Consider the following 15322-nt stretch of genomic DNA (forward strand, 5'->3'; position numbering starts at 1 on the left):
TCTTTGTGCCCTTGTTAAAGTGAAGCCTGCTACTATTCGATCCAGCACCAATCCTCATGTCTCATTTCTTTGTTGGGAGATAACTAGGGGTTAAGAACATTAGTCCTATTATTGATCACAAAAAACATAATCTGAAGCCCTTTGTGTATCTTTCAGGCTTTGCATGAGTGTGACCTGTAAAATATCGTTCCCATTTTAGGTTTGGATTCTGTAATCTGTCTGTATTATTCCTTCAGTTTGACGAGATACAGAAGAGGACTGACGCATTTCGCTCGACAGCTTCTTACCATAGATTTATGTATTCAGTGCATGCAGGCCTCCAGTTTGCTCAAAAGCAACATATGGGCTGACTGACCTCACAGTCAAATCTAATCAAATAAATCTGTTGTAGTCCACATGATGAGATATACGTCATCCTAAGTCTGTCTTTCGTTTGAGTGGGTGTCTGTAACCTTTAATCGCTGGGCAAATAACCTAATTAAACCCAATGCTGTTGTCATATTGCAATGGGATTATAAATTGCTACTGTGACATGCAGCAGATTGTAAAATGCTGCCATCGCATAGCTTCATGCTCTGAATTTGAAACATTTCCACATCACTCAGATGTGGCTTTTCAGTGTTCATATGACTGATTGGTTGTTATCTGCTCATCGTGTCCTGGGTTGTCCAGCAGGGTGATGGTACGCCGAGCTGGAGGGAGGACTTGTGAGGGTGACTCTGAGAAGAACTCCTTTCTGTTTCATTTTGAGGTTAGGGTTCGTTCAGTATTCATTGTTCAGGAGGTGTGTGTGTGTATCCATGTTAGTGGATGGGACAGGGGCCAAAATACACATTTAATATTTTTCTCAAAGATATTTTCTTTCAGTTGAGGTAGATATCACATTGTTGTTTGTTCAAGTGTTCTTTTTCCTGGAAGATTGGCTTTAAGTAGCTAGTTTATGGATACAAATAGGGTGAAGCATCACGATTGTCGAGTGCGCAATGCGATCTTCTCATCGCGGCTCCATTCCCTTTATAGCAACTGCAAAGACTGTGGTTGCAAATGCACATGATGGCGGTTTTGGTATTCTGTGTATATTTCTGCTTCATTTCGAGATAGTGGGATAAAGTGGAGATTCATTGTCTATCTTTACAAACAGTCTATGGTCAGGAGGGATATGGTTTCTTATCAAGCTCCTTCTAACGTTGGCTCAGCTTGTTTTTTAAGTTAGGATCCCTGCTGTGTTCATGGTTCAGACGGTTTTCACCAGGGGCTGAATTAATTGCAAAAGTCTCCTCCTCTCCAAAACAAATGAACCAGGTTATTAAAAGCAAAGAACAAAAAAAAAACCTGTTTCTTTCACACTCTTGGGCGGACAGAGGACATCAAGAGAGGCTGTTTGCTCAGCTTGTTTCTCCGATAATTTAAGATCCAGACGTCAGATGACTTAAATCTTGTTAAAGGTTATAGTTATAAGGTGATAAAAAGTGACAGTGACGTGACTTTTAATGGTAAACAAGTACTCTGCGGGAAAAGTTTTAATGCCCGGCCATCCAACTGACAGCTGGCACTTGTGGAAACTATATGTCAGAACTAGATTAGTGATAAAGTCGCCATCTAGTTCCATGCCAGGGTTATTTTTATCTGCTATTTGATCACAGGCCCCCCCCCCCCCCCCCCCCCCCCCCCCGTCTGTCATTGTGTTTCCCACACTGCTACAAACATGTAACAAAGCTATTTATACAACATTGTTACACCTATCAGTCACTATAGCATTAAAATAAGTGGGGAAAAAGCTAAATCATAGAAAACAGACTTAATTCGTCTGGTAATGGCAGTAAAAACAGCAGCTGTTTCAGCTTGAATTTATGTTGTTAAGCAAACATTTTATTCTTTTAATCAGTCAAAAGCCACACACAGTTTTTTTGTTGTGAGAAAAGCATCTGAGTCACTACCTGTGTGTCATAACCAGGGAAAGCTCGACAATGAAATGAAATGCAGCTTGAACCTGCTCTGCTTGTTTACATGTGTGCGTCTATCATAGTTGTGGGATGGCGCAGCCTGGGGGCCCTCTATGCTGTATATTGGGAAGTGTGTGAGTAAAGGGCCAAGCAGAGAGTCTCTGGCTTCTAAAACAGGGCCAACAGAATAATTATGAGGCGAGCTGAGCGGCTGTTCCCTGACAGCAGGGAGCCTTGTGAGCTTTATTGAGCCTAGCCTGTCTTTTTGGACCTCTGCCTGGACTGATGGGAGCCGTCTGCAAGGTGGCCCGAGGTTCTGTCTTGTGGGGCCAGTTACACGTGTCGGGGGACGACTGTGATTGTGTTCTGGCCTAAATGTCGATAGGAACAATGCCAGAGGGTGGCACATATGAACTCTCGATTCCAATCGGAGGAGCTGTGCACTTGAGGCTCAAAATAGAATAGGGGTGGGGATTTTAATGAGAAATTACAATGGTGCTCTTGTCAACAAATCCTCCTAACAACATGCCTGGGCAATTAACACCATTAGCACCAGTGAAAAGTCAGCACTATAGACTTCAAATTATGCAGAGCCATGTCATATTAATGGGGAAGTGTTGAAAATAAACATTCCTCAGGAGACAAGCTTGCCCTAGTCGGCAGCATAGGGCTGCCAGGGCAACTAATTGATGGGGTAGTGGCAGCTGCACGTGTCCTCTGGAAACACTTGGAAATGGAGTGTAACCTATAATTATGAAATGTAAAATGTTAAACAGTAGATTAAATATCCTTTTTTATTTTAATCAAATGTATAACCAAAAAATGATCAGATTTATGGTTTAGATTTGTACTGAGGGAGACATTTACTCTAGACCTATTTGCCATATTTCAAACTAAAGTTAATGCCGTAAAGCAATAAGTCCTACTTTCATAAAAGTTTATCTTCTGTATTCGTTGATTTCAATTTCATGTTTAGTTTGGGGGCTTAAGTTTAGGGTGCTGATGAATTGTTCTAATATTCAGTCTTGCCAAATTGGAACAATAAAGGTTGACTTAATAATAGAAACATCTCTTTGCCTAACAAGAAAATTCAGCAGCAGTTAAAACGATCCGGCTGTGGTATCACGCTGCATTAGTTTTATATAGATGTGGCTAACGGACTAGAAAGGTATGCTTATAGCAATGTTTCTTTGATAACCCAGCATCCAACAATAATATTAGCCCGGCCAAATCATTGTTTTGGCTCTGGCATCATCTTTATTTAAAATACAGAAATAGTTTGACGACTTTTGAAGAACCAATTCAAGCGAGGTGTTTTTAATCCTGGTGTTTGTTCACCAGACTTGAAAAGTCAAGGGCAGTCAGAATAATGAGATGTCCAACTGTGGCAATTCTCACAGCTGGTGATGCATAGCAGAGCTTCAACCAAGACGAGGCAAGTATATTTGTGTTGCACATTTCCACAAAAAGGCAATTCAAAGAGCTTTGCATAAAATATGAAAGGCATCCTATCAAATTGTAAAAGCAGCACAAGAGAATACAATACAGAAGTTGGGGGGGGGGGGGGGGGGAGGGCCTTAGAGGTGACCGAGAACCTGATGGCCATAGAGCTCTAGTGATCCTGTTTGGAGATGGGAGGCCTTTCCAGGAGGGAAACCAATCCCAGTCGAGGTGCTAAGATTTGGATGGCCAGGCAGCCGGCTTTTGGACAAGTCCATGTTGTTCCAACTTTCTGCCATGTGAGAATTATGGAGGGGTCTTGAGAATTTTCACTGCAGCAGAAACATTTCTGTAGCCTTTTCCCCAGATCTGTGAGTCAACACAATCCTGTCTCTGAGATTTGAAGCTTGGATTTTACTCTGATAGGTGTTGTATAAATAGGAATGTGCTTTTCCAAGAGCTGTTCAATCAATCAAATGTACCACAAGCCATCGGGATGCTACATAACAAAATGTAAAATAAAAGTGGTGGGATACTTTGTGAGAGATCCATTTGTTTCCTTCAGTTTTCATTTTGCCAGTATTTCTGTCTGAGCTGGATAAGCCGCACTTCAACTTACCTGTCTGCCTGAATGACCATCCTGAATCTTGGATGGACTCCTGATCTAATGTATCTCATCACAGTACATTTCCTGGCAGCCCTGTACTGAGTCATCTGTTTACTGCATCTGTCGCACTCCTGGCAGCCGGTCTGTCATTCTCTTAACCCTCAACCCACCCAGTCTACCTCTCATCTCACCCACATGCCATCTATCTGTCCACTCCTCTTTCTCTGACTGCCTCTCCATGCTTTTCCTGTTTCCCCCTCTCCATTTCAAAACCTCTAATCCCATTAAGGCCGAACCAGTGACTGAATCTAAAACAACTCAGCATGCTCAGTGCTCGGTGAACCCAAATATGCTTTTTTCCTTCTGTCCTGACAAAATCAATTTCTCCACCTCTTTCAACTCTTGACAGTCTTTCCAAACCATCATTGTAGCATTGACGGAGGTGGATAAGCACCAAAAGAATAAAAAACCAAGCAGAGGGCATGATTGAGAGTGTTTCTATGTAAAGTAAAGATGCTAAGTTCAGGGTTATTTTAGGCATGTCTGCTCAAATATTCAATCCTCACTCTTCCATCTTTGTCGGTGCGGATCGTATTGTACATTCGGAAAGAAGCATGTTTTCTGTGTTTTTCTAGATCAAGGTAATCCCCCCCCCCGCCCCTGTCAAATCCCCATCACTCAGCCTCCCATACCTGCCCGTGCCCTGTCTTTGACATTATACCGTGGATCCCACTCCCTGGAAGTGGGCCAGAGGAGAAAAAGGTGAATAATTTCCAAAAGCCTCTTTCTTTTCTTTTTTTTACTTCCTTGCCCTCTCCCTCTCACTAAAGCTGGCTCCAATCAGATTTAGTGAGTGCTTGAGTTGTTTGTGTTTGATTGCAATGTCCTCAGCAGAGATTTTTGGACCTGTAAAACCATCACTCTATTGAAAAGAGAGGTAATTGTATTTAGAAAGCAGGATTCAATGGGCAATTTTAATTCCGATTTTTCAGTTTCACTGCCTATATTGCACATTGGCACAGGTCCATTAACTACAGTGATAGTTATTATATTACCAAGGATATAACTGCACAATTCTATTGCCCCAGACACTTGCTTTACACTTCATAACGAGGTACTATTAATTTTTAATAGCTGAAGGAATTTGCCTGAAGATGATACTAAATTTGTCCCTCTTGATAATGCACGACTGTGCTTGGGTTAACGTCAGTCACTTCACGCAAAAGGACAAAAATCAGCTCATCAGCTTAGTGATTTATTAATATGGATTTGCTAATAGTCAGCATTGTAAATGATCTGCTTCTTAGGGACCCCCCACAGAAGAGAAGTTAATGTTGGTGCAGTATTAATTGTTGGGGAGAAGGGGATTTCAGCTGTACATGTTACGATAACTATCTTTGATCACGCCGCTGCCTGAAGATGGCTTCGTATGTTCTTCCTCCAGAGCGCTGGCTCTAGGAGTCCCTCGACTCAAATATAGATCGGCTCCTTGACTCTGGTCTTGGATGTATCTGGATATGTTTCTGCACCTGCCTTTGCTTTTTGTTTTGTGGCGTGTCAGCTGTTCATTTGCGAAACAGGTTGTCTTACACAGCATCTCGGAGCTCGCCAGTGTGACAGACTGACAAAAAGTGTTGTGTCACGTTATTGTCAGGGAAAAGTGGAGGGGGATCTATTGAAAAGCCGTGTCTCTGAGGCTTGTCGACTTTAAGCACCTAAATTATTTGTTGTGAAGGAAAAATACTAAATTTTCCTTTCCTTTCAAATGTCCCTTAAGCTTAAACATCATTGCAGTTTTGATGAAAATTCATTATATTTTAATGATCTAGAGGCTAAGGAGATTGTGCTGATTAGCAAAAATATCAATCGTGACTCAGCTGTTTAGCATCTTACCCCTTACAGTTATGCATTATATAGCATTAGTGCTATGATTAGGTAACTGCCCTTTCAACATTGCAGTTCCTGTGGAGAAAGCACAACACCCAGAGATTAAAGTTCCTCATCGTTACGATAGATTTCCTTCAATTAGAGGCCATGTATGAGATCAGTAGCTGTGTAATTGAGTTCCTTAAATTATGTTAAAAGGCAAAGTAAACGGTACGTCAGCTGTTTAATGGGGCTGTCTATGTACTGGTTTTTTCTGTAGCATTAGCTAGTTATACAGTAGGACTCATGACACTGAAAATGTTCAGTCTTTGTTTGTAAATCAAGATGCGTACATTTTGTTTCTTTGTGAGGCTATTTGAGTTAGTGTTTTGATTATATAAATTGTATTAACGCAGTGTAAAGCTCACCAGTTTGTTTGCTTGTTTGTGTAGAGGGTTTTGTATTCGTCCCAGGCAAGTTTATGTTTGTGCAGAATGACCATGTTCATAATGGCAAACACAAACAACAGAGATGACATGGAGTGAACTTGTAATGATGGAAAAATTATGCAATGATGGACAGCATGTACATAAAGTGGTTGAACAATGTTTCTGTGTAAGTGAACTGGGTTTTCTTCTGCTTGGCTGCTGGACTGTCTGCATTAGAGCGTGCTGAATGCACATCCCTGTGTTGTGTTTAAAACCTTTTCCCCAATGCAAAGGTAGTGTGCAGCAGCATTAACCCGCACTGCCTACCTCCCCACCTTTATGTCAGAGAAGCCATAAGATGAGTCGCCTGAAGTGTTTAGAACAGGGGCTTGCTGTTGAGGGACACTCAAGAGGAACCGCATCAGAGCTGGGCTGGTCTGTGTTTTCCCAGTGAAAATGGCTATCCATCTGTGTAATAGGCCTTGTCAAAAGTTTACAGAGATTCAGCAATTCCCTTTAAGACCAGCGTTGGCCATCGTAAGGGACCCTGATAAACTGTAAGAGCCCATTGAGGCAGGTAGCAGGCTTTAATGCACAGTGATATCTTGACAGTTGCTCCCCTCTCATCAGCTTCCATCTCTAAACCTGTCAGTCTATTGTGTCAGTGCACTGTCCTCCTCAATAACCCGGCTGAGTTGTGAGGGTATTTCTCAAAGAACTTACTGTTTATTCAAAAGAAGGATTGAGATCGACTTGAAGTCTATATAGCTTATAGTGAATTTGTATTACTGTTGATGTGCAAAAACTAAACCAATTTAGTTTGATTTATATTAAGAAAAAAATTATGATTGTTTCTGTTCTACATCTTACGTCCTGGTGAACTTAATGTATATGAGTTTTCAAGTGTTGCATGGACAGGCAAGCAATTTAATCTTGCCTTTGGCACTTGATGAGTTAATGAAGAAAATATTTTGTCGATTTAATCTGTAAAGAAAATAGATGCATTGGTTGTTATTCACAGCCCTGATCTGGGAGGTATTGATGCCTCCCTCATCTCATTAGTTACTGGGCATTGCTCAGTGCATGGAAACACGTTTGTGTAGACACATAGGAATGGTACTGAACCAGAGGCCATTTAATGCATATACGACACGTTAAGCCGGCACAGAGAGGAGGAGGACGAGGAGGAGGAAATTACCCTTTTGTTGCTATATAGCTCTTGTCCTAGTGTTGCATAATGTAGGGTTTGGTTCAGTGCAATATGAAGAGCTAAACAGAAGCTGACAGAGGAAAATGTTGATTCCAGATACATCCTTAAAAAAAAACACTTAATAAAACCTGCTTCAAAACACTATTTTGGCCGTCACAATATGAACAAACCTCTCAGTTATTATGCTTTCATACTAACTGCTGAAAATCTGCAATGCATTCACAACACTCAACACTATTTATGTACCACTGAAACGGTTTCACACACTTGGATGCCAGTAGAAAACTTTTGAATCGAGTGATTCTGAAATTTCAAAGGTTCACAACAGTTGATGGTCACTGCAAAGTAAATTCAATAACACTCGTCAAAAGTGGTGCTTGTGGGTGCATTAGTTTTAAATATAAGTTTTTTACCAGTGTAAATTAAAACAGTAGATTTCACTCCCAAGCATTTTATTCACAAAGATGTGTATTTAATTATTTATATCCTTTCTTTTTTTATTATGTTGCAAGGAAGAGGGTGCAAACATTTTAAGATATTTTAATTAAGTGCAACGTATTTGGATCCATGAGCATCTTAAATGACCGATATACAGTTTGTGGTAATTATCCTTAAATTGAGTGAATTCAAATATCATTTATATGATTATTCCTGCCCTTATTAAGGCATAAGTAACTAACATGTAATTGGTCAAAATTAATTGAGCTAATTCAAGTTATTTATCATACTGCTAAACAGTGTTTATAGAGTTTCCTTCATCGTGCTTCATTTGCTGGAAAATTGGCAATACATTTTTACTAAAAGGGGCTTTTTCTTTAAACCCAAATTTGTTCAGAAAAACTGTGCAAATTGTCTGATGCTTGTTTGTATGTTTGTTGCATGGAGCTCCATGAGCATCCTGACTTCTTTATTGTAACCAGCCATTGTAAGAGGGTCAGGCAAAGAGAAAGGGCCACATCAGTTTATATGGTTCAAATAAATAAAACCGTGCATAGTACTGGCTGGCGCATTGTTAAGTTATAGGTTCGCTCAACAAAAGCAGTTTAACACTTGGCCTATATGAATAGCAGTGAAACATCAGGACAGGAATATGTTGAGGGATTCATTTTATGTGTCCGTGGCTTGGCATTGTGAAACGCCTTTTTAAAAACTGGAGTATGTCCAGTTGTCAGTGACAATGATGCTGATTTATTGGAGCAGAGGAAAGAGAAGAAGGACAGAGGCTACGTTTCCCTCCAAAGCCTTCCATTTGGTAAGTGATGCTTAGGTGTTCACTTTTCTTTGTTGACATGGGCCTGAAGCCCAGCATCATCTGCAGTAATGCAGATGAGTGGATAACATGACACTCTGGCTCACATGCTTTACTAACTATGCAACACAGTCTGTGGTTTTAAATGAATAATCATGCAGTTCTTCACAAGCAGCTGACCCAGGGAGGTTTGGATTCAGCAGTATAGATAAGGGAACATTTCACCAAATCTGAGGTGAATTTGATAAAATATCCTTTTGATCGTATAATACTCACCTCGGTCAAACAGTGTTTTACTCTTTTTCAGAAGGAGTAAATAAATAGCTGCAATTAGCATTCAAATCCAGTTCACCCATTAGATTTATGTCACAATAAAGGTGCAATTATTTTCTTAATTGTGTTTTATGAATTAATTTGCTGCTATATTTAGGGTGAAAACGTCTAATATGGAAGAAGTCAGACTCATTTGTTTTGTTTGAGTATCTTGTTCAAGGAGCGCTAAAGTAAAACCATTGGAGTCTAATTGCTTTTCATCTGCACATTAACCATAGGAAATACCACTGCTTATCTTAAATACACACGTTGCTGAAGTGATCGTTTTTCATACGTAATGGTGTAAAGGGTAAAGTCGAACTATAAATTGTAAACAACCTTTATTTCACCAAATCAAAGGAGAATTTAAGACTTAAGAAAAAAATACTGTCACTAGAGATTCGATAAGTTTTGAATATATTTTCTATTATGGTCAGAAGGTTCAGATGTTGTAGTTTCACATTTTATTGCTTTCGGCTTCTGACATAAACCATGTTTACCTGCTGTTGTCATGGCAAATTAATCATTTATCCAGACTTAAATCACCACAATTACAGGGTTGGTCAAATTACCCTGTGCTCGTTTTGTCTTTTTAGAAAGAAAACTCTCATAAATTAGGTCTGATTACACAGTATTATTTGGTTTGTTTATTCCATACAGTTTTTTTATGTTTTACCGATGACAATAGCGATGACGATAATGAGGACTAATTCTACACAAACAGAGAAAAAAGCACCAAATACACCCAAGTAGTATGAGAGAACAAATACAGAATAATTCCTACACAAAAACACCTTCTAGTGCAACACAGGCGTGAGGTTGCCCACAGCGAAATCTAACGTAGAAGATCAGAGGAAGCACTCGACAGATATTGAGCCGACACCTGTCTTCTCTTGTAAAAAGTCTGGGGTAATTGGTGACACCTGCGTTGTCACAAGTTTATTACCCAGTGGGAAAACATTTCCACAGTACAACCAACTATGCATCCTTTATGCAGCAGTAAGTACACGCTCATGTCAAGTTTGTTTACAAGGAGGTACAATTCACGTTTTCCCTCAGGAAATTGGTGACCAGAGGTGGTAAGTCTGTCACATCTTGCTGCGATTCTTGTCATGTAAAGTTTGGTTCATAGGTTCGGCTCTAAACCACACAGTCAGGGTTGCTTTACAGTTTGTCATATATGGTTGTATTTTGTATGCTGCAGCACTGCTACTTGGCTGTTTGGTCTCCACACCGTCCTCTGGGACCAAGCATTTTACAGTCTGTTGGACCTGCCCTGGCCACTGCTGCCCACAGCTCAGACCATTTAAACACTGCCTCCTTTGCTTCCTCTTGTACTTCCCAAACTGACCCTCTCTGGAGCTGGGTTATTCCTCATAATGTTGGCTAGGGAGAGTTGTTCAGGCTGCTGTGCTTTGACTGCTGCAGTCATTCTCAGAATCTGTTGATCGTGCTCTGGTAAACAAAACAGACGCTGCATAGAAGCTTTTCACGAAGTGGCTGTGCTGTGGAGCTGCTGTCGCTTCACGTCTGTCTTCTTTTCTTCCTTTATGTGCACAGACACATAGGGAGGAGGGACAGGGACGCTTGATGTGACGAAGGCTTCATGTATGGGCTTCCTGTCATAACCGCTCAGACTGGAAAGCACTAAGACTAATTATTGAATTAGTTGAGTGCAATTTCAGCTTTTGTCAATAATTATTTACAAAGATGCAGGAAAAAGACAATGTGTAATTAGTTTTGAGAAGAGTTTCATGTTTCATTATTTAATGCGTGACTGCTATTGTAAGAAAGTCAGCAACGCAAGGTTACAAATAAGAAGTTGATATGCAGATAACTTGTTCATCCAGCCGGAGAATATGTTCTCGGTTTTGAAAATTAAGGTTATGAACTGCCATAGTGTAAGAAATCAAAAGCTTCATAACGTCCATGCGCCTATTTGCAAGTTAATGAATTGTGTGTTGCCGTGACTGAACCATCCATAAGAAGTTATTTGTGCTGAAAAAAACATTAAGGCCTGCTTGTCAAGTGTGTAGTCCTTGTGATACAGATTAAATTTATGAAGGGTTTATTGGATAATCACATGCTTGGCTACACAATCAAAAGATGCGCATTTCAAGCATATGCAGTCTGTTGTACTTTCAAAGCTACCCTTCTATAAACAGATGAGTGTAATTAGTTCTATCATTTCAGCCAATATGTTTTAAATGCCAACCAGCTTAACACACTAATGCACAGCATCAGTGTTATAGCGAAAAAATATGTTTATTTACACGCTTTCATACACACACACATGCACACAAATTCTAATCCACCAGTCACACAAATGCTGTTAAGTATCCTTGAAAATACAGTTGTTTCAAGTGTTGTTCATGTGACTTAGCAGCTCAGGTTAAGGTCAGTACTGATATACAAGCTCTGGTTATCGAGGAAGGTGATCTAACATGAGCAAACCAGAGCATTTGTACATTTCTTATCCAGTGTAGAATCCCTTCCTTCCCAGTCCTATGCCTCCAAAGGGCTGTCGAGCTGAGATGAACGGCTCCTTCTAGATGAGATGGAGCACATTCATTGTTACCCAGTAAGATAGATGGGTACATTTGCATGCATTGCTGTCAGTTTCGCCACTGCCAGGCCCCCCTCTTCCTTAATTTCTTTTTAGGCTGTCTTTCTTTCTGCATTTTCCAATGTCTGGCTCTCAAAATGGACTACTACATACATTACGATGGCTGATGTATTATTCACAGTTGAGTGACAGCGGTTCTTGATTTTTTTTTCTGCTTTAAATGCGCCTGTGGTGGGTAAAGAGGACAAGGAAGGCCATGGCTAATTAAGTTCATTCTGAGAGAAATGACTGGTGCGGTATTTAAATGTAAGTGTCTTCATCATGTTCCAGCTAATTACTGAAATGAGATTTGTGAATTAGTTGACTAACAGAAATTATATTAATAATGTCTCAATGTTATGCTCTGAGATAGTTGAGGCAATCTAAATTCTGGCATTGTGACTTTAAAGTTTTAAAGTTGGGATTGCCAAATAGCATGTACAGTATATACACTTAATTCATAGTGTTGTACAACAGATGATTAAAAGACCGTTAAACACACATTATTACAGAGAGCAGATAAGCAGCAATCTCAGGTCAAGTCATTGACAGTGAGCAATTATGTGAAAATGTTACCCCTCCACAGTTAGATCTATACATCTATAATATCCTGTCTTGTGTACGAGTCATTAGCTTTTTGTTTTGACTATAAAGATCATCATCGTGTGTTCACAATAATCAAACCTTATTGGACAGAAATGCAAAAAGGAGAAGGTAAAAGGTGTATCTAGAACATCATTTTAACATTGTGCTGTGCCAGAATGAATGTATTTGACACCGTCATTTAGTGGACCTCCACAATAACACTGTGGGCAGACATGACAGATGTGATCATAAATACAAGGCCTATATAAAGTATGTATATGAAGCATTTGAATTATATCTGTAGTTATAAATATTTCCATTCACTCCGTGTACGCTATAAATGGAGCACTCTGTTACTGATGAGCATGGGAGCTAGAGGGAAATATTTATGATGGAATTAGATTCTCTTTTTCCCGGTTTGAAACTTGAAAACTGAAGTTGCTGCATGGATTTGTTGGAGATGAAATGACAATTGACTTTCAACATCTGTGGCCACCATCTGTGTTACTCCAGAGGTAGCCTTCTTTGTTTGTTCTCCATATGCTCGGGCTCCTATGAGATGAGTCATTGGGTGTCTGAAAGCGAGGCTGGTGTTGTAATGGAAGCCTAACAATGTCCCCTGAGCACTCAGCTCACATTGACAATGACTGACAGATACGTTCGGTTGATCAGACTTTAATCTCGCCGGAGAGTACTGCCTACTTCTGCTCATGAATACTCATCCTACTAATAATTCCAGAAATCTGTCTCTGTCTTTCTGTTTGTCTGTCAATGTTCTTGACACACGCTCATCTGATTAAGTTAAAACTTGGTGGGTGTGTTGCAGGGGATGCTGGGAAGTGTAGTGTCGACTGAAGTGTTTCTGATGCAGTGGTTAAAACCTAGCCCTTCAATTATGTTAAACGTAAACAAAGACAAGACGACATATTGTCTTTGAAAGTGAAGCCAAATCTTCTTGTTCGCCCTCTGGTGGCTGGCTGAATTATGTTTCTAAAATCATATTCCCTGTTATTGGATGGGACATAGACCAAACTAAAGTACACATCAAATAAATATTTTTCAAAGATGTTAAATTTGGTTTCTATAAAACAGGGTGAAACTTCCTGACTGATAGCCGAGACTGATTTTGGATTCGAGGTTGTTTATAGGCAGGAACACAGCTTCAGCCAACAATCCCTACTTTGCTGACTTTCACCCTCAACAAGCTCACCATTGTAAGATGGTCTCATCTGTACCTGGGATACTTTTGTACAACCACAGAAAATGGAATACTTCACCTCCATCTTTATATACAGGCTATATAGTATCTGTTTTCCCCATTGGTAAAAAGCAATGTTCTGTGATGTCACCCGGTCGTCGTCAAAAGGTTTGAAATTAATGGAGGGTCAGGGGAGAGCTGGGTCACAGGATGATGTTGAGGGATTAGCTTTACACAGAAACCACCACAAAACCGCTCATTACTCATTCTTCCTCCTGTCATTGTGAAGTATTGCTGTCTCTTCCAGTCTTGACATGCTCTTACCAAATCCACAAGGGGCCTTTCGTCTAACTGCTGTTTCCTTCACAGTGCTGTTAAATGGCTCATTAGTAAGGCGGAGGTGTCATGCGCTGAAGGACAAATGTATCGGCTCTGCAGCTTTACCTGGGCTGTCATATCCATAAAGGATGGAGAGCGGAGATTAGTGCTGTCAGCGCAGCTCCAAAAGACAATTGGCTCTGAAACGAGGAAAGTGATGCATTGAGGATATTTTAATTATCTTTTGACATTAATTAAACAATTATATTTGATGAAGATGTCAAAGGTATCTCGCTTGATGCTGTTATGAAGTGGCAGGGCTCCGTGTGTACACATTCAGTGTTTGGCGTTGTAGAAGGTTTTAGGAGCTCATAAGCGTCAAGTCAGCCAGAGAGACGCATGCAGCCTTGGTTATTCTACAAATACCCAACTTAATGAAGCCAGTTTCTACCCTTTTTTTTTATATCGAATTGTGCTACAGGGATAGGGGGCTTTACAGTTTTTTAAATTGCAGACTCTACAAAACAGTATAGACCTAAATGGTAATTTCAGGGGTCTATAAACTTGACTTAATACTGGCAGTTCAGTTCAGTGAGACGTAGGCTGAGCACCAGGGTCACTACCACAGAAATATGGTCAAAGTGTGGAGTCACATGACTATAGTGACAGAGGACAGATTAAACAACAAGGTTGACATGTGCAGTCCCTTACAGATCAGTTTGACTCAATTCGAGGAAGCTTATGTTAGTCATGTTGTTGGACAAAATGCAATCTCCATTAAAAGTAACTGTTTGCTTATAGTATGACGAAGCGACATTTGGCTCTGACACGTATCTTGTTTATGAGGACAAAGATCTTGAGTTGTGAAGTTATAACATTACAGGTTTGTAATTAATTAGACACAAAAAAGTACCTTACATCACTTTAACATAAATGCATAGTAAGGTCAATGTATAGCCACATCAACGCACTGACATATTCTTTATCAAATGTTGGAAAATAATATATTATTTGGAATCATGTCTAAGATTGATATATTTCCCGTGGCTTTTTTCAAAGCCTGGCAGACTAACGATACTATTTATTCAGATCCCTCAGTACTGTACATAACAGTATATGTATATGTGGCATTCTGGATCTATAGCTTTATTGATTAGTTGTGTCTTGTAAGCCAGTGCAGGATTATTGTTTGTATTACACAGTTATAGAAAGGTCATTTATTCATTTGGTATGAGTTATTGATTCAAACTCGCACTGATGAATGACTGACTGTGTCAATCAACTTATATGAAGAAATAATATAAAAAAACGCTTTACCACTCTCTCTCTCTCTTTAATTTCAGTTCGGGATTGTTTTAATTGAGATAACAGAAAATGAACGATATTGCCAGTTTGAAGGATAATACAATTCTAATACAACTGTAATTAATAAATAGATTAAAAAGAACAAGACAATGGCAAAACATCCAGACACACACACACGTGACCTCTCTCTCTCCTCCTCCCTGTATACATCCCACCTTTCGCATCCTGTCGTTCTTGGCTATCAGTTTGGAGGAAG

Source organism: Pleuronectes platessa, chromosome 3 (genome assembly GCF_947347685.1).
Source record: "Pleuronectes platessa chromosome 3, fPlePla1.1, whole genome shotgun sequence".
In the NCBI taxonomy this organism is placed as follows: domain Eukaryota; kingdom Metazoa; phylum Chordata; class Actinopteri; order Pleuronectiformes; family Pleuronectidae; genus Pleuronectes; species Pleuronectes platessa.